We start from the raw sequence: 24056 nt of genomic DNA on the forward strand, positions 1-24056 counted from the left end.
TTAGGAATCCATGGAACATTCCTCAATACAATAAAGGCTGTATATGACAAACCTACAGCCAGCATTATACTCAATGGTGAAAAACTAAAGCCATTTCCTCTTAACTCAGGAACAAGACAAGGATGCCCACTCTCTCCACTTCTCTTCAATCTAGTATTAGAATGCCTAGCTACAGCAATAAGACAAGATGCAGACATAAAGGGGATCCAAATAGGGAAAGAAGAAATAAAACTCTCCCTCTTTGCAGATGACATGATCTTGTATTTAAAGAATCCCATAGACTCCACTCCCAAATTACTCAAGCTGATTCAAAACTTTGGCAAAGTAGCAGGTTATAAAATTAACCCCCCAAAATCAATGGCTTTTCTATATGCCAACAATGAGAAAAGTGTGGCTGAAATTAGGAAAGCAACTCCATTTGTAATAGCCCCACAAAAAATAAAATACCTAGGAATTAACCAAAGAAGTGAAGGACCTCTATGATGAAAACTTTAAAATCTTGAAAAAGGAAATCAACACAGAACTTAAAAAATGGCAAAACCTCCCATGCTCCTGGATTGGCAAGATTAACATCATGAAAATGGCAATACTTCCCAAGGCTATCTACAAATTCAACGCGATACCTATCAAAATTCCACCCTCATTCTTCAAGGAAATAGAAGAGGCAATCCAAAAATTCATATGGAACAATAAAAGACCCCGAATAGCAAAAACGCTCCTCAACGGAAAGAACACTGCTGGAAGAATATCAATACCAAATTTCAAACTCTACTATAAAGCCATAGTAATCAAAACAGCTTGGTATTGGCATAAAAACAGACCTCAGGACCAATGGAATAGAATTGAAAACCCAGAAATGAACCTACAGACCTATAGCCATCTAATCTTGGATAAGGAAGCTAAAACAATAGAATGTAAGAAAGACAGCCTCTTCAGTAAATAGTGCTGGCAAAATTGGTTAACTACATGTAGAAAACTAAAGCTAGATCCTTATATATCACCCTGCACCAGAATCAACTCCAAATGGATCAAAGACCTTGAACTCAAAGCAGACACTCTGAAAACATTACAGGATGGAATAGGAGAAACCCTAGGTCTCCTTGGCTCAGGTCGAAATTTTCTGAATAGAGACCCGGAAGCACAACAAATCAAAGAAATGTTGGACAAATGGGATTGCATAAGGTTGCAGAGCTTCTGCAGGGCAAATGACATAGCTAGCAAGATCAATAGAAAGCCCACGGATTGGGAGAAGATCTTTACTAGCCATACAACGGACAAGGGTCTCATATCTAAAATATACTTGGAACTCAAAAAATTAAACCACCCAACAACAAATCCTCAAAGAAACAACTGCCCAATAAATAAGTGGGCGAAAGACTTAAAGAGAAGCTTCTCTGAAGAAGAAAGAAGGATGGCCAATAGACACATGAAGAAATGTTCAACATCCCTAGCCATAAAAGAAATGCAAATCAAAACAACATTGAGATATCACCTCACTCCAGTTAGAACAGCAAAAATCAAGAACTCTAACAACAACAGATGCTGGAGGGGATGTGGACAGAAAGGAACCTTACTTCATTGTTGGTGGGAATGTAAACTTGTTCAACCACTTTGGAAAGCAGTATGGAGGTTCCTCAAAAGACTTCACATAGATCTCCCCTATGATCCAGCAATCCCACTTTTGGGCATTTACCCAAATGTTTACAAACAAGACCACACTAAAGCTACCAGCACAACTATGTTTATTGCAGCATTATTTACCATAGCTAAGATATGGAACCAACCCAGATGCCCCTCAGTAGATGAATGGATCAAGAAAATGTGGTATATATACACAATGGAATTCTGTGCCTCCATCAGAAAGAATGACATTTCCCCATTTGTTAGGAAATGGAAAGGTTTGGAAAAAATTATATTAAGTGAAGTAAGCCAGGCCCAAAGAAGCATAGGTCCCATGGTTTCCCTTATTTGCAATATCTAGTATAGGTATGAGTGAAGCGGAAAAGGTGAGATAATGTGATGTTAGGAAAATGAACCCTTAAATATGTATTTTAATTTTTTCGTTTCTTTCATGCATGTGTTTCTAACGCATTTATAAGATTATTTCTTTGTTGCTTTGTATGTCCCTCCCCCACAGTGTAACCCCTGCTTTCACTATATTTGATGTCAGTATAACATGTGGAGGAGATGGGGACAAACAAGTCGTTTAAGGATTCAGGTGGACCTGTTGCAACAATGAGAAGTACAAAATGTCATGTCAAAACCAGCTTTACAATGTCTGTGGGGGGGGGAGGGGGGTATAATTGGGTGGGTGGGAGGGGGGAGGCTGGGAAGGGAGGTGAAGGGTAAACAAAGGAGGAGGCTGCAATGCTTGGTAAGAAATGTATGCATTATCCTGCCCATGTAATTGTAGCCCCTCTGTACAGTATGTTCTCAAATAAAATAAAATAAAATTAAAAAAAAAATTGACCAGGCTATGTCCTATTTACAGCAAGAAAGTTGACAAGTACACAATAAGTTCTCTCTGCTCTCCCCCCCACTTGCTTAGAGCTGGTCATTGCATGTGTAGCAGCTCAGCCTGTAGGGTGGTTGCTTAGTTGAGGTATCTTTATGCTTTGTACATACTGGCACAGTTTCACCAGCTACTATGCATTAGACTCTGGGGAGAACGGTTACAATTACCCTTTGTTGCAGGTCTCACTAATGGCTTGGTTATTAATCAAGTGGTTCTCTGGTTTAGTTCTGTTTGTTTGGTCCACACTAGTATGTTCCAGACATATCTTGAGACAGGAAGCAAAACCGGAGTGATTAAAGACTTATAATGACACAATTCCAGTTTGAGGAAAACTGGAGCAAGAACCTATTTTTTTTCTTTCTTTTTTTCTTTTTTTTTGTCAGTTGTGGGGCCTGAACTCTGGGCCTGGGCACTGTCCCTCAGCTCTTCAACTCAAGGCTAGCACTCTACCACTTGAGCCTCAGCCCCACTTCTGGCTTTTTCTCCTTATGTGGTGCTGAGGAATCGAACCCAGGTCCTTATGCATGCAAGGCAAGCACTCTACCACTGAGCCAGCTTCCCAGCCCCCTATTTTCCTTTTGGTAAAATAAGTTTTTAATTGTGAAAACTGTACAGAGGAGTTACAGTTACATGAGCAAGGTAATAAGTACATTTCTTATCCAGCATTGCTGCCTCCTCCTTTGTTTTTCCCCTCTCATCCCTCCTCTCCCATTTCTACAACTATACTCCCCACCCTTGCCTAAATTGTAAAGTTCAAGAATCTATTTTCTGAATCCCACGCAGGAGATGTTGCTATAATCCTGTCATATATGTTTTATTTTATTTATTTCTTTATTTGCTTCAGAAAGCACTGAGTTTTATCTGTAAAACTCAGTTACCACTTTCAATTAATGCGGTGTTTTGCTTTTTATGTTTTTCTTGAGTGAAGAACAAGATTCATCAAGAAAATATAAAGATATTGGTAAAACTGAAATGAATATCTCTTAAGGAACATAATTTTAAGCAATTTGCCACATAATGGGTCAACAATTAAAGGACTGATCTGAACCTAGCTTTCTACAAAAAGCATGTTATTTCTCACTAGTAGTTTTCAGCGGAGTCTTCTGGCTAATTTATGAAAGCAAAGTGCAGCATCTTTAGCCAGGAACAAAAAGACAGAGGGCAGCATGAGACTGCCACAGATGCCCTTCAAGGACTGACTGAAGAATTTGCACATCTGAACCATAGCCAGCAACATGGATAAAAGCCTGCAAAGTGGATCTATGCACATCCTCCCACCCAGGCGTCTCTTTCTCATTGTATAATAAGAAAGGGAGACCTCGGATACAAAGCCAAGAAAAGATAAATGAATGCTCTGGTAATTCAAAGTCAATTTGAAGATCGGTCAGAGGAGGTCTGCAGAACTACTTTTAGAGGACACTGATAAGATGACTTGCCTCTAAGAAGAGTTATTGCAGTCCATACGAAAAGTATAGATTGGGTCACCTAAAAGAAGGTCTTCTGGAATATTCCCCTTGTGTATGTGTTGCTGAATAAACACAACACTGGGAAGAAAAGACAATAACTACCAGCCTCAGGAGGAGAGGGAGAGGGGAAGGTGAAAGGGAGAGATGAAGAGAGCCTGTAAATTTGCTAGGTCAATAGAAGTGGTTTCATCTGTGCACCTACTTCGTTAATATAGCACAATACCGAGGAGTGCCTGAAGGATAGGCAAGTAGCAGGAGCAGTAGCAGGTGCAGGCTGACACCTGGGTTGTAGGCTGAAGCATCCATAAAACCTAGCCTAGGACAAAAGGGACAATAGATACAGAAAGATGGCCTAGGCTATAGCTTCTTGTTCCTCTTTCTGCAATAGTTTCCCTTCTTTTCTTATCTCTCTCCCTCCCTTCTTTTTTCTTTGCTGTCTCCCTTCACTTTCCTATTTGTGGCAGAAATCTCTTCCCTTGCTGGCCAGTGCATGATAACAAAGCAAAGAGATGACTTAGGTCCTGACGCAGAGAGGAGAGAGCTTTTAGCTGTGGGAGTGTTAGACCATGAACTTTCCTGTCAGGACCGAAATGAGAAAATCCTAATAGTATGCTGCACTGTTGAGAGGAGAGAGAGGCAGAGGAAAAAAATGCTTTCTATAGAAATCATCTATAAAACAATTCATAAGCTAAAATAAAGCTACTTTCCTGCAACTAGTCTTCTTTTTTGACTGGGGGAAAAAACAAATGAATGTCCCAGACACTGTAGTTCTCCTACCATTCATGATTCTGTCCCCAGCTCAGGGGCCACTCTCTCTCTCTCTTTTTTCTTTGTTCTTACCAGATATCTATTTGCGCCCTGAAATTATATCTCCTCCTTCAGGGCCAGCGAACATAACTCCTGCTCACTCCTCTGCGTAGTTCTGTCAAGTTCTGTCCTTTTCTGGCTCGGCCTGATGAATGGAACTGCAGCCCCACCACCTGATCGTTCAGTCTTCTGAACCACAGCTTCTGATTACTGCATTATCGATCTAGCTCTCGCCCAGTCCAGAGGAATGGAAAGGAGGAACGATTGTGAAATAAATTTAGTAGCCTCTGTAGTACCTTCTTCTTTTTCTGTAGGCAGTTAGTGCTACACTACAGCTATTTATTTTGTCCTTGCAATTTTCAGGAAAGCAAGAAGGTCATGAAGAGGCTGTACGGCTAGCTCTGCAGTCTTTCTAGGGATGGGAAAGACGAACTCTCATAGCTTTTTATCTCAGTGCTATAAATCATTATAAACTATGGGTTATGGACAAATAGTATAACATCTGCTGTAGACTAATGTTTTTGACAAATGTTTAATAAATAGGGAAAGATGAATAGATTCAAAAAATTATACTGTTTAAAGCAAGGTTTGCTTCTAGATGTAAAAATTTGTAGGCTGTATAATGTTCATTTCTCTTGGCCTGTTGACTTAAACTCGGTTGCTCCCTTTCACAGGCTTAAAGTAGCCCTGATGGAAAAATATTATTTCTGCATACCATACTTCCAGTATATGGTTTTAGAGTGAAGGATAACACTGTGGAAAAACTGTTGGAAAAACATACATACCTGCATGATTCATGATTCCAGGACTGCATTCTGCTTTAACTAATATTGAGCAACTTTAGAACAAGGGTTTTGAAATGTGTATTGTTTTGTTTTGTTTTGTTTGGGTATGTGGTCTGTTCAGCAAAATTTCCATTGAGAAGGAAATGACTTAAAATGGTTTGGCAAGGATTTTGTTTATTTCTGTCTTGTCTAACTTTGTCCTTAGTTGGTGGAATTTTCCATTGAAAGCATCAACATCACTGGTGCTTATACCCTCCACTAGGAATTACTTGATTTTTCTGCATAGCAGCCTAGAATATCATTAGTTGGATAAAATATAAATCGTTTTTAAATATTTTAACTTCAGTGAGCAATATTTAGGTATAGATGGTATAGGCATATAGGCACAGAAACTATCAAAATTATAATGAACTTCATAAATTTTAATAGTAGATTTGTACTAATAATTCCTTTAATTATAATCATTTAAAATACAGACATGAATACTAGTTATTGCAAATAAGGGAAACCATGGGACCTATGTTTCTTTGGGCCTGGCTTACTTCAGTTAATATACTTTTTTCAGTGTTTTTTCTTTCCTGAGATTGTTTCTAACATATTTATAAGATGATTTCTTTGTTGCTTTGTATGTCACTCCCCTACAGTATAACCCCTGTTTTCACTGTATTTGATGTTGGTATAACTTGTGGAGAGGAAAGGAAAAAACAAATCGTTTAAATAGGGATGCAGGTGGACCAATTGCAACAATGAGATGTACAAGTCGTTATGTTGAAAAATGAACTTTACAACTTTGGCGAGGGGTAGTATGGGAAGGGATGGGAGGGGGAAACAAAGGAGGAGGCAACAATGTACTCATTACCTTGCCCATGTAATTGTAACCCCTCTGTACAGTATTTTCACAATAAAAAATAAAATAAAATAAAATACAGATGTGAAGTTATAAGAGAGATAAAGTGAAGTTAAGAAACTGAAAGATTTCTTAAAAGGAACAAGTAAATCAAGGAAGAAATAATGGAATAAGCATTTACACATTTATGAATGTCGAACGCTAATCGGATTGCTTGATAGTTCTAGTTTCTGCTTTATAAGTAGAAAATAAACAAAGGATGAGCAAAAGGAAAGATAATTTGATAAACCTTTGAAGAGTTTGGAAAATGATAAATACCTACACAGTCCTGTCTTTTTTCATTCTCTTTTTCTCTTTTTTCTCTTCTCTCTTTCTTTCCTCAGTTTCCAACTGCTCCTTTCCCTTGTCTTCTCTTCTCTCTTCCTCTTCCTCATTTTTGCATAGCCAAAGTGACAGTGACCAAAAAGAAGAATAAAAAACTAAAAACAAAACCATAACCCCAAGAATAAAAAAAATTAAGGGGCAGGAGAGGAAAAAGGCCATCTAGAGAAATCAGGCAAAACAGTGAAGTAAAAAAATCACTGTTGCCCTTGGTACTTCCAACCTTCGTGTTTATTTTGATGGGTGGTCCTTGATGCCTTTGGAGGTACAGACTCAGTGACACAGGATAAGTTCATGAAGTGTTACAATATTTTTATTAAAAACTCTGCAGTGATATTTCTGCCTTCATATCTACTTTGCTAGTTTTCCTCTTCCTCTCTCACTGTTGATCAATTCCTTGTCAATCCCTTTCCATGGCCTCATTAAGATATGGATGAAATCCGTTGAGAGTAAATAGACTGACAAAAAACTTGTTTAGGAAATCCCTTGAGCTCTAATTTGTTGTCACTACCAATTTGATTAAGATACATCATAATGCAGTTTTCTTCCTGCTTCTTGATGGGCGTATTAGATTCTTAGAACTGTACATTTATAATTTTCATTAAATTTGGAAAAATTATAGTCATTATAGCTTTAGATGTATTTTCTGTATCTTGCTGTTTCTTCTTCTTTAAGAACTCCCATTACAGCTACACCAGGCCATTCAAATCCCACTCAACAGCCCACTCCTGGGCATTTACCCAAATGATCACAAACAAGGCCATAGTAAATCTCCCAGCACAACTATGTTTATCACAGCATTATTCACCATAGCTAAGATTTGAACCAATCCAGATGCCCCTCAGTAGATGATGGATCAAGAAAATGTGATATATATGTATATATATGAATTCTATGCTTCCATCAGAAAGAGTGATATTGCCCCCATTTGTTAGGAAATGGAAAGACTTGGAAAAAATCATATTAAGTGAAGTAAGCCAGACCCAAAGAAATATAGGTCCTATGGTTTCCCTTATTTGCAATATGTCTAGGATAATCTTATCAGATGAGCAGAAAAGCTCCAAAGCTATGTACCTATGACCATATAAGATGATGCTAAGTGAAATGCACCCCAAGATAGGGGCATAAGAGGTTTTTCTTTGTTGTTGTTGTTTTTAATGTACTATATGATTTTTTCTTTGTTTCTTTTGTATTTTCTTCCCCTATGGTATATTCCCTGTTGTCACTGTATTTGATTTTGGTACCCTGCATCTTGTATATACATTTATCTAATTTGGGGAGGGGAAGAGAATAACAAAATGCTGAAACAGGGACACAGGATGACCCATTGCTATGATACTCACAAGACACTGTGCTGGAAATGATCTTTAACAACTTAGGAGGCTGGCAGAGGGAGGGGAGTGTAGCTGTGGAGGTGGGAGGGAAGGGATAGTAGGAAAAAAAAACAAACCAGTGGGGAACAATGCTCAACAAGAAATGTACTCATTTCCTTACTCATGTGTAACTGTAACCCCTCTGTACAGTATCTTCACAATAAAACAAAATTAAAAGAAAAAGAACTCCAATTACAGGTATACCAGGCCACTCAAAGCCTGATCAACAACCCAATATTGTCTGTCAGTGGTTTTATGTCTCTCTTTTTTCTCTGGTTATTGTAGGGTTGTTTACATTTTTGTGTCTCTTCAGGTTTACTCCTCTTTTTTCTTTCCCTTTTAGAGCTGTTGTAAATCACATCCAATGTATTTTTAAGCTCAGATATTATTGTTTTCATCTTTAGAAATTAGATTTGGATCTTCAAGTTTGTGTTCTTCTGTCAGTTCTGGGTTGTTCTGAATGCTTTTCCTAATTATGGATTATATTTCCAGCTTTTTTGCTTATCTGCTAAGCAAAAAAGGATATGAATTGACAAGATATGAATTACATCTTTCTGAGTTTTAGTAGAGCTTTAGTTTATAGATACAGTATTGAAGTTTGTTTTGGACCACTTTAAAGTTAGTTCAGTTTGGTTAGGTGAATCCAAATGTACATTTAATCTAGAGTTGACTGTACCATTACTCAGGCAAGCCCCTTCTGAGTTCTTTCACTAATATTCCACAAATAGTGCATATTTACTGTCTGACAAACGGAGTTGAGCTTAGCCCTTTGTGAGTTCTGTGTACTCTTACATCTAATCCTCTCTGATAATTCTGACTTTGGCCTTGAGTAGTTTCCTCACATGTATGGGCCGGTCAGTGTCCTAGTGAATATTCAGGGAAAATCTCTGCAGACCACTGCAGCACTCTGACTGTATAACTTTTCCTTCTCCTCCATAGAGGTCCTCAATCCTTAGCTTCTTTATTCTGCCTGATTTTTATCTTCTGGGGGCTGCTAAGTTCGTTGTGATTCCCCTTTCCTCTACCATGGCTGGAAGCCTCTTTTCAGGAAATACCTTTAAGCAATAGCAGTGATCACCTCATTTACTTTTAGCTTATATTTCAATGATTTCAAAACCCTGCATCTTGTATATACACTTCTTTAATTTGGGGAGGGGAAGGGAAAAAACAAAACGCTTAAATAGGGATACACGTTGACCTATTGTAACAATGAGATGTACAAAACACTATTGTTAGTATTATGCTCACCTTTGGTCCTCAGCTTCACCCAGACCTGCCCCCCCCCACCATTCCTGAAGTTCCTTCCATACAGCTGGCCCCTCCCTTTCTCCCCCAGACCCACCTGAGCTCCCATCTACCTCACTTCCTTGCCTCTCAGACCCTCCTGCTACCTGGATGGTAATGGAGGCCATGTGCTCCTTTTTGGGGGAAATATGGCTCCTCTAATAAACCTTATAATAACCTTTCTCCTGTGCTTGCTTGCTTGCCTCTGTGTGGTCCCCTGGGATGGATGTGTCTGATCCTCTTTCAACTATGTTGAAAATAAACTTTACAACTTGGGAGGGGGTGGAGATGGGAGGAAGGGATAATACGGGAAAAACAAAGATGGCAACAATGTTTGATGGGAAATGTACTCATTACCTAGCTCATGTAACGGGTAACCCCTCTGTACAGTATTTTTACAATAAAAATGTACAAAAAAACCATTGTTTCCTATATTTTATCCTTTGTTTTTGATATTTTGGGTGGGAAGCCTTTAGAGAATTCTTGTCCTTTGTATATTTCCTTGGCTTGAGTTACAGGTAGTTTGCTTTTGAAGACAGCTTGGGCAGGAAGATTGTAAGACTCATCTCTAATTCACCTCTGGAAGGGTGCTGTGGCTCAAAGTGGTAGAGCACTAGCCTTGAGCAAAAGAACTCAGAAAGGGCACCAAGGCCAGGACTTTAATCCCCAGTACTGACCAAAAAAAGACACTTTAATTTTACTTTCTTTATTTACACAGTTGTGAGGGTAAAGGAAGAAGTTGTATTTTTCAAATTCATTTACTGCACTTATTTATAGCTCATTCGATTTCACCGATTTCTAGAGATTAATGTTGACAGATAAGATGAAACTAAGGCTGATATTGGAATATCAGTTGAAATGTGTTGAAGGTTTGAATTTTGCCAAACTGCAGGAAAGGTAGAATAGAGCATGCCAACAGCTGTCTGCAGTGTTGACAGAGATGCACTACCTGTCACCTTCCCAAGAAGGCACTCACAAGATTGCCTTAGTGGTGCACAATTACCTGATATTGAGGGCGAGAGTCTTCCTAAGGATCCTCATAGAGGAAAAAATGAAATGAAGGGACTTGCCCTAGCTTCTATTCCACTTTACATCCCTATTAAGAATTCATCCTCCCTGAACTGCAGAGTTCCTTAGGAACTATACATTTGTACTTTCATATTTCTAAAGCTTGGGTCAGACTCTCCTTCAGTGTTTCTCTTATCTAAACAGGAATTCCTGTTTAGGTTTGAGGACCAGGATTAGGAGAAACCAAAGTTTTCAATAACTCAATTCTGACACTGCTTTTATGACATTAACTTCTAATGGCTTTCTCGCACTTCAAAGTATAAGCTTCTTAAAAAGAAGATAGTGATTTGGATTCTATATAATCAGGAACTAAGAGTTGATACCTAGCACTTAGGGCTTGATAACAATGTTGAATGCCTGTGGAATGACTGAGTTAATCTTAGAGCCAATTTTGAAGGCCCTATTCACATAAATTTCCCAACTATATTTTATAATGTAAATCAAAAACACAATTCTGTTGAGACATGTAGCAGTTCATTCACTGGACCATTACAGGATGACGTTTGGAAATATATAAGATATTATTTTTTTGCGTATTTCGTTCTGGGGTTGGTGTTATGTATGTCCTCTAACACAGAGATATACAATCAGCCCAAATGGAATATTATTCCACTGGTTCAAAATTTTGTTTAACGCAGAGTCTCTTACTTTCTTTGCTATTTTAATAGTTTTCATAATTTTTAAGTTACATTATTAATTTCTTATAATAGTGCTTTCTATTATCTGAAGGTTTTGTACCCAAATTTTTTTTAATATTATTTTATTTTATTTGAGAACATACTGTACAGAGGGGCTACAATTACATGGGCAGGATAATGCATACATTTCTTACCAAGCATTGCAGCCTCCTCCTTTGTTTACCCTTCACCTCCCTTCCCAGCCTCCCCCCTCCCCCCACCCAATTATACTCCCCTCCCCCCCCCCACCGACATTGTAAAGCTGGTTTTGACATGACATTTTGTACTTCTCATTGTTGCAACAGGTCCACCTGAATCCTTAAATGACTTGTTTGCCCCCATCTCCTCCACATGTTATACTGACATCAAATATAGTGAAAGCGGGGGTTACACTGTGGGGGAGGGACATACAAAGCAACAAAGAAATAATCTTATAAATGCGTTAGAAACATATGCATGAAAGAAACGAAAACATTAAAATACATATTTAAGGGTTCATTTTCCTAACATCACATTATCTGACCTTTTCTGCTTGACTCATACCCATACTAGATATTGCAAATAAGGGAAACCATGGGACCTATGCTTCTTTGGGCCTGGCTTACTTCACTTAATATAATTTTTTCCAAGCCTTTCCATTTCCTAACAAATGGGGAAATGTCATTCTTTCTGATGGAGGCATAGAATTGCATTGTGTATATATACCACATTTTCTTGATCCATTCATCTACTGAGGGGCATCTGGGTTGGTTCCATATCTTAGCTATGGTAAATAATGCTGCAATAAACATAGTTGTGCTGGTAGCTTTAGTGTGGTCTTGTTTGTAAACATTTGGGTAAATGCCCAAAAGTGGGATTGCTGGATCATAGGAGAGATCTATGTGAAGTCTTTTGAGGAACCTCCATACTGCTTTCCAAAGTTGTACCCAAATTTTTATAAGGAAATCTGAAACCTCTATGAGATGGGAATTGAAGGTTGGACATTGAGTCATGGGTTAAAGCCTTTCTCAAGGAGTTTAGTCAAAAGAACACATGCAAACATGATTTCTCTGAACACCAAGCAAAGATAAAATGAGTAAGGGCTTCTGAAAATTAGGAAGAGTCTTTCACCAGATACTCAGTCTTCTGTTCCCTTGAACTTGGACTTCCGCCCTTTGGAGTTATAATGCAAGAAATACATTTCTGTTGTTTAAAGCACCAGTCTGTAATATTCTGTCACAGTTGCTTGACCTGAGAAAGACAGCACCATGATTTGTTGTTTTAGTATTCGGCATTATCTCACTCATAACTTTTCTGAAAGTACCTCCTCCTTTACCATCAATCAATCTTCCATATTTAATTATGATCCTGGTTTTACAAAAGCCAACTAGTGCACCTGCTTCCCTTCTTTTATTTTGCACCTGTCCATGCTTCTAGTATCTGATATGATGATAATCACTCTTTGGATGGGAAAAGTTAGGGATTATTTTGTTTCAGAGATTAAGGTTTTCTTAGGATAATGTTTTTTTAAAAGGCTTGCAGATGACAGGAAATGACTAATTTTATCTTAAAAAATAAAGACTAAATGAACTTGGTTTGCTCTGAAGGGAATTGAGACTCCTCTTTGATGGAAAGCAATGAGTTAAAAGGGAAAACACTAAGACATCTTCTGGGATTCACTTTTGTTTCTCTTGATTTTAGGAGAAGGAATGAGGGCTCATCTTGTACACTGGGTGATAAGGGAAATTCTGGCATTGAATCTTGTAAAGTAGGCCTGGTCCGTACCTGCTTCTCTTGGTCTTTCTGAATTAAATTAAGTGAAATGTCTGAAATTAAATAAAACATAGATACAAGTTATATGTCAAAGGAAGGGGAGGATATCAAACTGCTGGGTTTCTAAAAAAGATCTAGCTTGAATCATTCACTCTTGTATCTCCAGAGTCTACAACCATACCTGAGGTAGGACACATATTTTAGCAACTACTAATCCACTGAAAAAAGAGATGCTGTTAGAGGATCATAGAGAGCTACTAAAACTTTGGCTAAACTGGGAAATTATGGAGTGAGTGGCAAAATTGGGAAATTGTGGAGTGAGTATGACTACTTGTACCAGTGTCAGAATGCCAGGTGAGAATACTGAACAACACCTTGGAAGGAATGACATGAAGTTGGGGCTTTGTAGTCTAGACAGAATTTCTAGATCAAGAAATTAGAAAAGATTTTGCTGACTGTTGATACCAGTGACAGGTCGTTCTACTGAGGAGCTAGTCCATTAAACATGACAAGAGAAGGGAAGGACATGACTTAAGTATTCCTTGTGGGATTGGAGAGGAGAATGAGGGTTTATATTAGAGCAATCAAGCCCACAGCTGTGATATCATGGCTGATGTGAATAACTGTGTTTGCAAAGTATCAGAGAAGGCCTCATGGAGAAAAAGCCCCTCACTGCATCACCTTCCCACTCTTTTCTACATTATCTATTTTTCCTTTCCCAACTCTTCCAACTAGCACATTAAACTTCCTAAGGGGGAAAAGGATTTGTTTCACTGCCAAATCTGTGTCATCACAGTCAGTTCTTAGCATATTCAATTTTCACTAAACGCATGTTCCCATGTTACAAATCCCACCTGGAGGGATGACAGCATTGTCTGGATTCTACCAACTCTGGTGAAGTCTCAGTGCTTTCAGTGTGGTCCACAATCCCATAGGGCAGCATGCTATGTCTGTGGTGAATCCCTTTTTTGTACTTGTTCATTCTGCTTGTGCTGGCATTTGAAGCAAAAGGTTATTGAGGGACTGAGAGTTCACACAGGTAAATCTGATTAAACTTTTCACAGGAGGTAGTCAAATTACATTTTCATGGCTGTGGGAGGGTCTATAATCCTAATTTTAAAACTGAGTGAGAGCCTAGTACATGTTAGAAACTTGTTTAATACTTTAAATAGATTTTCTCAGATCATCAATGAGACAGCCTTATTTTATTTAATCTTATATATAGATAAGAAAAAGCATGCTTAGAGGTATTGTATATTCTAAAAAGTTCCCACAGGGAGCTTGGAAAAAACCTGATGGGTTTGGTTGCTAATTATAACTAACGAACCACAGCTAAGGTAGAACATGTTTATAACAAAATCATGGTCCTGGTCTCAATCTGGTATATGAAGACTTGAAGGAATTTATTCTCCTATGATGCTTTCCTCATTTCCATACTTTCTTGTACCTCTCCACTATTTGTGGTATTACAGACAATTGTGGAGCTCAATGCACAGTCATACATTGAGATTCCTTTTTGGGATGCTGTGAATTTATTGAGCAATAGGGAACTATTTCAATGAATAACTCTGAGTGACAAGCAGGTAATGATTCATTAATCAGCTAACTCAGATCCATTGACATGAGAAAGTCAACTTTGGTGATACTCTGGACACTGAGATGTGAGCCCCACACACAACTGCCCGGTATCTGTCCTCTTGGCTGATATGAAACTCCTGTTCCAGAGAACAGAAGGTCAGAGCACTACAATGAATGCATTTGAATTAAACTGGTTTCCATCACAAAGCTTCATATAAATATTACACCACCTCCATAAGACACTCAATATTTGGTTTCTGAACCTATTAATATATAATGAGGATATGATGTAATTAATATCGTTTGTTTTGATTTTCCATTAAATCTGCTTTAGTAATAAGAATGCAAGGTAATTATTCAGAAAACCTTTTCAACAAATGTCAGTTTTTATTGATTAAAAATCAAGGCAGTGCTTCATTTGAAATGATATTTACAAGCATGCTTTAAGCAGAAATGAATAATTATCAGGTTATTGAACTGCAAGTTATTTGCAAAGAATTATCTTTTTTTAAACTAAGGCTTGGTTTGAAATAGTAATAGAGGGAAAAGTCTGCAAGTATTCAGGAATGTTATGCTCTGGCTTCGAGGGTTTTAGTTTTCTTCATCTGTGTTGAAGCGATGAGTTCCCTCTATTTTTTTTTTTTGTATAGAATAACCAGAAATTTAAATTTTGGGTGGCAATGGAAGGCAGTGTTGCTTGAGGGTAATGGAGAGGTGTTTATCACCCTGTGATCTGAAATTTTTCTGTTTATCTGTATTCCTACTGCAGCAGATAGTAGTTAAGCCAAAGCCAGCTCAGGTATTCCTCCTCATGTTTTTTCTTTCTATATATTTCTTTTGTAATGAACAATATTAAAAGTAGCCTATTATCTGTTACTCATAGGATAGAGTTATGCTGAAGGAAATTTGAATTCAGAGTCATTTTTTTTCTGGGATGAAGGAATGCACACAACAATCTCAACATTTTTAGAATGTTTATATATTTATGTTTATAAATAGACATGTATATATAACCCACGTCACCAAAGCTACTCATTTTATAGATTTCTTGATAGCATCCTGTGGGTAACAAGGTCTTACTTGAAGTGGCATACCCTGTTAATATATGCTATCTTTTTTTCATGCCAACCACTTTGTGAATATTGGAACTTGAACTTGAACTGAGGGCTTTTGGGTCTTGATCAGCGTTTTTCCCCCTCATGGCAAGTGCTCTACCACTTGTACTATACCTCCAATTTCATAACAACCACTCTTAAGATATTTTCAACATTGAGCAAGAAATCAACCTAAAGACCTTAACTTTACTCCGCATTCATGCTATGAAGACCAGCAATATCAAGCAAACACAGAAAGTGTGTGGATCTTGGCAGATGGAAGTGGGGCTATCAGGAAGATAAGCAGGGGATGTTGATGGGAGGGCTGAGCAGATAGTGTTAGATTGTAATAGGGTTATTAGGAAAGCTTTTTAGACAGTTTTGGTTGAGCAAATGTTTGAAGAGTGTGGGTAAAGAATGAATGATGTGTATGGGCTGGGAAGGTGGCTCAGTGGTAGAGCACTTGCCTTGCATGCATGAGGCCCTGGGTTCAATTCCTCAGCACCATGTAAGCAAAAAGAAAAAAGCCAAAAGTGACACTGTGGCTCAAGCGGTAGAGCTCTAGCTTTGAGCTGAAGAGCTGAGGGACAGCGCCCAGGCCCAGAGTTCAGGCCCCATGACTGGACCCCCCCCCCAAAAAAGAATGAATGATGTGGAAATCTGGGTAAAAACATTCCAGCCTCAGAAAGCAGAATGTACAAAGGTCCTGCTGTACTTGTAGATGACTATGGATGCAGAACACAAAGGCAAACATGGATGACACAAGATGAAAAGAGTAGGAGCAATGGCAGTTGTAATTGGGAAGTCATACGTTGAAATACCTGATTCCTGACAGCCCCCATATGTTATAATAAGTAACTATTAAGTGGATAAGGGGGCTATTAAGTGGATAAACAGCTAATAGTTTCTCTGTGTCTTTTTTGTGTGATATTAAGAACTAAAGCACTTTATTAATGGTCACCACAATCTAAATAGTTTTATTTTTGCATGTGAGGTCCTGGGATCTGTCCTAAATTTAGACCTGCTATGTCAAGGAAGCCCATATGGTTTGATAATATTTTTTTTAATTTTAAGACAGAAATTAAAAAAAAAGACAGAAATTAACAAAGAGCAAAAATATCAGACATGAGAAGACTGACCATTCCATTATAACCGATGTGTTGTATGATTTTTTCCAAGTCTTTTCATTTCCTAACAAATGGGGCAAATCATTCTTTCTGATGGAGGCATAGAATTCCATTGTGTGTATATATATATATATATATATATATATATATATATATATATATATATATATATCACATTTTCTTTTTTTTCTCCTTTTTTTATTGTGAAAATACCGTAAGATAATGAGTACATTTCTTATCAAGCATTGTTGCCTCCTCCTTTGTTTCCCCTTTCCATCCATTCCTATCTTCCTCCCCACCCCCACCCTAAAGTTGTAAAGTTCGTTTTTCGACTTAAAGACTTGTACATCTCATTGTTGCAATGGGTCGACCTGTATCTCTGCAATTTCATTGAATCCCATTTGTCCAACCTTTATTTGATTTGTTGTGTTTCTGGGTCTCTATTAAGAAAATTTCCATCTGTGCCAAGGATACCTAGATTTTCTCCTATTCCATCCTGTAATGTTTTCAGAGTGTCTGCTTTGACTCCGAGGTCTTTGATCCATTTGGAGTTGATTCTGGTGCAGGATGATATATAAGGACCTAGCTTTAGTTTTCTACAAGTAGTTAACCAATTTTGCCAGCACCATGTACTGAAGAGGCTGTCTACATTTCTTATCAAGCACTGTTGCCTCCTCCTTTGTTTCCCCTTACCAGCCTTCCTAGTCCCCCTCCCCCCTCGCCAAAGTTGTAAAGTTCGTTTTTCTACGTAACATCTTGTACATCTCATCGGTGCAATGGTCCACCTGTATCCCTATTTAAACAATTTGTTTTTTCTCTTCCTCTCCACAAATTATACCAACATCAAATACAGTGAAAACTGATTATACCATGGCGGAGAGACAAACAAAGCAACAAAAAAATCATCTTATAAACAGGTTAGAAACAATCACAAGAAAGAAAAAAAAAACATTTGAGTCCTTATCTTGGAGTTCATTTTGCCTAACATCAACTTCTTGTTATTGTTTTTAATGTATCTAAAATGTACTATGTGATTTTTTTTTGTTTCTCTTGTATGTTCTTCCCCCACAGTATAATCCCTGTTTTCACTGGTGCCTTGCATCTTATATATACATTTTTTTAATTTGGGGATGGGAAGGGAAATGACAAAATGCTGAAATAAGGATACAGGTTGACTCATTCTACAAGACACTATGGAGAAAATGAACTTTACAACTTGGGGGTGGAGGGGGGAGTTGGGGAGGTACGGGGGGATGGGATGGTAGGGGAAAAACAAAGGAGAAGGTAACAATGCTTGATAGGAAAAGTATTCATTACCTTACTCATGTAACTGTAAACCCTCTGCACACTGTTTTTACAATAAAAAACATTAAAAAGAAGAGTCTCATAGATTTTCCTGCACAGGCTGGCTTTGAACTGGGTGATCCTCCGATTTCAGCCTCCTGAGTAGCTAGGATTACAGGGGTGAGCCACTGACCCCTGGTTATATCTGTCCCTTATAAAGTTTTCTTTCTCCTTTGGTGTTTCTTAGGCTCTACTTCAATATTAGAAGAAAGTTACACAAAATATTTGTTTGGATGACTAGATTAAGGTGGGGGGGAGGGGAGATGAAAGAATTTATGGTTCTCTCTTTGCTGGACTGCATAATAGGTCTTCCCAATGATCTCAGAAGAAGAGAGAAAAACTGCTCAGCATTCTAAACAATCTTCTGTGTTTCTGATTCCATCACATATCCATAGAAAAAGGATTTTTAATAAGTGATCCAGTAGGAAATGCAAAGGTGTTAAAGTCAAGATCCACACACATATTAATGATGGTCAATTCCAAATATTTTAAAACTTCATTGGGGAACTTGTCTTCCTCCAGGGTCAAAGAGCACTACTTTCTAAGAATTAACATTGTAGTTTGCCAGAAGTATAACTCTAAGACCAGAAAATACCTGAGGACCCAACCAGTAAGTGATCAAAAAGTTTCTAATCAGGGTGGATAGAAACCTGAGAAATGTGAAGACCCTTAGTAATTGTATGGCATCAGAAAATTAAATTTCTGCAATAACAAATTATGATATAATGAGGTCACATTAGTAGAATAAGAGGCCCAGATGCCTCGATGATTTAATCTCTTTTCACTTAAGCTTGCATTGAATTTTAATGAGTATTTTGATTGATAACATATTTAGTTCAAAATAGGTCTTTGAAGACAGCTGTAAAAGTATTAACATTTTAAAGATGCTGTGATAGAAATTCATTTCATTAAGGAGCTGATAAGACAAAAAACAACAGTATAAACCTGCCAGTGTCAGACATACTGTTATGACCCATCTATTCCTGTTGAGAAAAGGAATGGTAATGTATCTTTATTGGATTATTCTTTGAACACTATAGGAGCTCATTTTCCTTGCTGAAGAAAATGCCAAGTGATACCAATGAGGCAGATACAGTAAAAGCATTATGTTTAAAAAAAGAAAATTTCAAGTAAAAGCTGCCTAAATATATGATAGCTTTGGTGATCAGCTCTTGGTAAAATTGCAATGGCTTTGATGGTTTAGGGATTATCTCAGTGGGGTTTAAAATTTAGACCAGTGCTATCCAATACTAATATAATGAAGGATATAAATGCAAGCTCTGTGTATGCTGCTAAGATTTCTGATAGCCAAGTTAAAACTCAAAAAAGGTATGGCTACAATTAATATTTGTAAGTTAACATCAATTATTTAAGATACAATTTCAACATGTAATCAATATGAACAATATTAATGAGATTTTTTTAAAATTAGTCTTTAAACCTCATCCTGTTTCTTCTTCTGTCTCAAAGACTGGATAACAGGTCAAAATCTTTATACTCACAATAGTCCCTTTCACATTTTATGCAAAGCTCATTTGCTCCCTAGTGAACGCTTAGATATGCTAATATCCAGACTGTAATCATGACTTCCTTTGTCTCTTGGTGCCTCCCAGGCCATCCTTCTATTTTAACAAATGACCTAAAGTTTGATGATTAACATTGGACTTCTGAGTATGAATAAAAATCTGAATTTGTCAACGGACAAGGGTCTCATATCTAAAATATACTTGGAACTCAAAAAATTAAACCACCCAACAACAAATCCTCAAAGAAACAACTGCCCAATAAACAAGTGGGCGAAAGACTTAAAGAGAAGCTTCTCTGAAGAAGAAAGAAGGATGGCCAATAGACACATGAAGAAATGTTCAACATCCCTAGCCATAAAAGAAATGCAAATCAAAACAACATTGAGATATCACCTCACTCCAGTTAGAACAGCAAAAATCAAGAACTCTAACAACAACAGATGCTGGAGGGGATGTGGACAGAAAGGAACCTTACTTCATTGTTGGTGGGAATGTAAACTTGTCCAACCACTTTGGAAAGCAGTTTGGAGGTTCCTCAAAAGATTTCACATAGATCTCCCCTATGATCCAGCAATCCCACTTTTGGGCATTTACCCAAATGTTTACAAACAAGACCACACTAAAGCTACCAGCACAACTATGTTTATTGCAGCATTATTTACCATAGCTAAGATATGGAACCAACCCAGATGCCCCTCAGTAGATGAATGGATCAAGAAAATGTGGTATATATACACAATGGAATTCTATGCCTCCATCAGAAAGAATGACATTTCCCCATTTGTTAGGAAATGGAAAGGTTTGGAAAAATTATATTAAGTGAAGTAAGCCAGGCCCAAAGAAGCATAGGTCCCATGGTTTCCCTTATTTGCAATATCTAGTATAGGTATGAGTCAAGCAGAAAAGGTCAGATAATGTGATGTTAGGAAAATGAACCCTTAAATATGTATTTTAATGTTTTCGTTTCTTTCATGCATGTGTTTCTAACGCATTTATAAGATTATTTCTTTGTTGCTTTGTATGTCCCTCCTCCACAGTGTAACCCCTGCTTTCACTATATTTGATGTCAGTATAACATGTGGAGGAGATGGGGACAAACAAGTCGTTTAAGGATTCAGGTGGACCTGTTGCAACAATGAGAAGTACAAAATGTCATGTCAAAACCAGCTTTACAATGTCGGTGTGGGGGGGGAGGGGGGTATAATTGGGTGGGGGGAGGGGGGTATAATTGGGTGGGGGGAGGGGGGAGGCGGGGAAGGGAGGTGAAGGGTAAACAAAGGAGGAGGCTGCAATGCTTGGTAAGAAATGTATGCATTATCCTGCCCATGTAATTGTAGCCCCTCTGTACAGTATGTTCTCAAATAAAATAAAATAAAATAAAAAATAAAAAATAAATCTGAATTTGTATTTCTCTATAGAATGGTTTTATTTTTCTGAATTCATGTCTCAATAAGTTCAATAAGCTATTGGCTAAAGTGCAAAGTTTAACTAGATGGGATATCAGATCCAATTAAAAGATTGAGGTTGGGATCTGCCAATTTCTTCTGCCTAGAATACATGGAAGCCAGGTGTATATTTGCTGTGAAGCTAATTAAGCTTTAGTTTCAGGGTTTTCTTTAATAAAGGCCCTCTTTAGGGTCCTAAAAGGACCTTAGTAGTGTATTTCTATGATCATAGAATTTTGTAAATAGTACCAAGGTGAAACATTTTACTGTCCTACTGTCTTACTACTCTGAATTAGTCTTTGCTTTCCTTTCCAGCCTTGCAAATGTCTGTGGACATTTAGAAAGTTGAAGTAGGGATGGGGCTGATATTTGGATCTATCTATCTATCTATCTATCTATCTATCTATCTATCTATCTATCTATCTATCTATCTATCTATATATGAGATATTCCTGTATATATATATACAAATACAGGAGCAAATGCAGGAGATATTCCTTTATGTACTTCCTTTAAGATTAAGGGAACAAAGTCATTTAGGGGAAAATGAAGCAGGATAACTCAAGGGAACTGAGGCCTGCTGAAGGCAACTCAGAAATATGGTATTTGAAAGCTTAGAAATGCTTTCTTTGCTTCAAAGATAGACAACTGAATGTATTCTTTCCTGCAGGATGCATTTCTCACCCAAGGATTAACAACTGTCTGACAGGATGCCCCAAATGCAGATAGCAGGGCTGCCTCCTTGTTTCAAGAATAAGGATCTGTTTTATAGCAGGATGCATTCTTACCTGGAAACTCAGAGAATAACATCAGGTGTAGTTAAAGCAAAGCTTTACATAACTTAAAGCCAGATCCCTTGTCTTTACTCTATAAATACCCCAACAGCCCAAGGAGCTGTGTCTCTCTCTGGGTGTCTCCTTGCTTGTAGGTCTGTGTGTGTGTGTGTGTGTGTGTGTCTTCATGCTTGTCTGTTTTTCTATCTTCCTATGAGAGCACCCACACTCCGCTAGAGTGTGCCCCTAATCTTTTGTTTGGCTGCTTGTCTGCTTGTCTTTTTTTGGGGAGGGGGGTCTGGTCATGGGCCTGAACTCTGGGCCTGGGCGCTGTCCCTCAGTTCTTCACCTCAAGGCTAGTGCTCTACCACTTGAGCCACAGCACCACTTCTGGCTTTTTTTCCTGCTTATGTGGTGCTGAAGAATCACCCAGGGCCTTATGCATGCCAGGCAAGCACTCTACCACTGAGCTACCTTCCCAGCCCTGCATGTCTTTTTTTTTTTTGTCTGCTTGTCTGCTTGTTTACCTATTCAGTAAAGCTCAGCCAAGTTTTCTTACATTGTGACTTGTCCAGAAATTCTTATTCTGCAGTCGAAGTCAAGGACTCTAAGTGAAGAGTTCCTATATTTAAAGGGAAGCTTCACTAAACCTCACCTCCGTCCGGTGATATATAGTATGTCAAGCTGACCCAGGAGAGGAATAAGTTCTAATTATCTTTCTCCTTTCCCTGAACCTGTTAACCAGGATTCATATCCATGGCAGTCAGAAGTTGAGTATCAATATGATTATATCTTAGGGTTTCAGAGTCAGAACCTCCCCTGTGAAACTCTTACACAATTTCAGTTCAAGATTTTTTTCTTTTGGTGCTAAGTAAAGACAGAATCTCTCTCATCAACATAAACTTTATAGTATGTTATACAAATTGTCACAGCATTTGTATTGTATCTTTTTGAATGGACTTACATCAAATAGCATCTATCACACTTCTTGTGTTTTAAAAATGTGTTTGAATTTTTAAAAATGTTTTTAAAAATATTTTTGAGGACTGTTCCGGGAAGATGGTGGAGGAGAAGCTGGAGGCTAAACAAGCTCTCGCATAGAAAGCAGTTTTAGTGTTCCAGTGAACAGTCCTAGGCCAGAGAATTACACCAAGTGTGCCATCACAGTATAGAGAGATAGGCCAGGAGACAGATCTGAGCACTTGCCAGCAGCTGCTGCTGGACTGTGGTGGTGGCGGCGGCAGCCGTAGCCGCCATACCTGCAACACAGAGAGTCCGGGACAAAGGCACCAGACACAGCGGGTGAGTGGATTCTACTCAACACCAGCAAGATCTGACAAGGAGCAGACATCTTCATCCTGCAGATCACAGACCAGAGACGACCCAGGAACCAAGACTCCAGAGTGAGTAGAACCCTGACATCCTCACTCCTTCTCAGGGAGCAGAGGAGGGAAGGCCACCCCTCTCCCCTACACTCCATCTTTGATACTGACAAAGGCCTGGCTGAGCAGCTAGCTCCAACTCAGGCCTTGGAAGAAAACAAAAGAGTTATTTAGTAGGTCACAGGAACCTAACCTGACCTGCCAGGCCCAGTTCCACCCAGGGAAAAGTCACTCAGCCTGGGCCGGAGCAAGCTCCACCAGCCCCAGGAGTGGCTTTCTTCCCTGGGTAAACAGAGCCAGAGGCTGCCCCTCCCTACAGCAGCCTAGACAATCAATTGAAATTCAGTAAACATAAACCCTGAGAATGGCTCCAGGCTGGGCTCTGTGAGTATCTCAGAAGCTAGCTCCTCAGGGAAAAGCCTCTGTTTGCTGAAAGGCCTCAACTCTACCCAGGACCTAGCCTCATCACAGCATTTCCAAAGTAGAGGAAACAGCTATCTCCCTCTTTTGTGATACTCGAAGCAGATCTCCCTCCCATTGAACTAACCTGGGAGGAGGGCCACAAAATCCTGGGTAAAGCAGAGCATTTTTCTGCCTGCTCAAACAAACTGATTAAGAAACCAACTAAACCACAGGAAAATCAAACACCACAAGCAGACCAGAGACTACAATAAGAGACTAGTTATAGACATAAGGGAGATACAGGATCTTCCCACCCCTCCCCCCCAAAAAAAATCAAAGAACTCTTTTTTTGTTCCTTTTATAAATTTTTTAAACTTTTTTAATTTTTAATTTTTAACTTAAAATATTTGTTTTCTATTAACTTTTTTCT

General features: G+C 38.4%; 1 pseudogene; it reads right to left on the reverse strand.

The window, feature by feature from the left end:
• Positions 1–23099, reverse strand: part of LOC138806135 (ran guanine nucleotide release factor-like) — a 47362-nt pseudogene extending 24263 nt beyond the window's left edge.
• Positions 23100–24056: the final 957 nt, after the last annotated feature.

The sequence above is a fragment of the Dipodomys merriami genome, unplaced genomic scaffold (genome assembly GCF_024711535.1).
Source record: "Dipodomys merriami isolate MVZ:Mamm:240054 unplaced genomic scaffold, mDipMer1.0.p SCAF_4, whole genome shotgun sequence".
In the NCBI taxonomy this organism is placed as follows: domain Eukaryota; kingdom Metazoa; phylum Chordata; class Mammalia; order Rodentia; family Heteromyidae; genus Dipodomys; species Dipodomys merriami.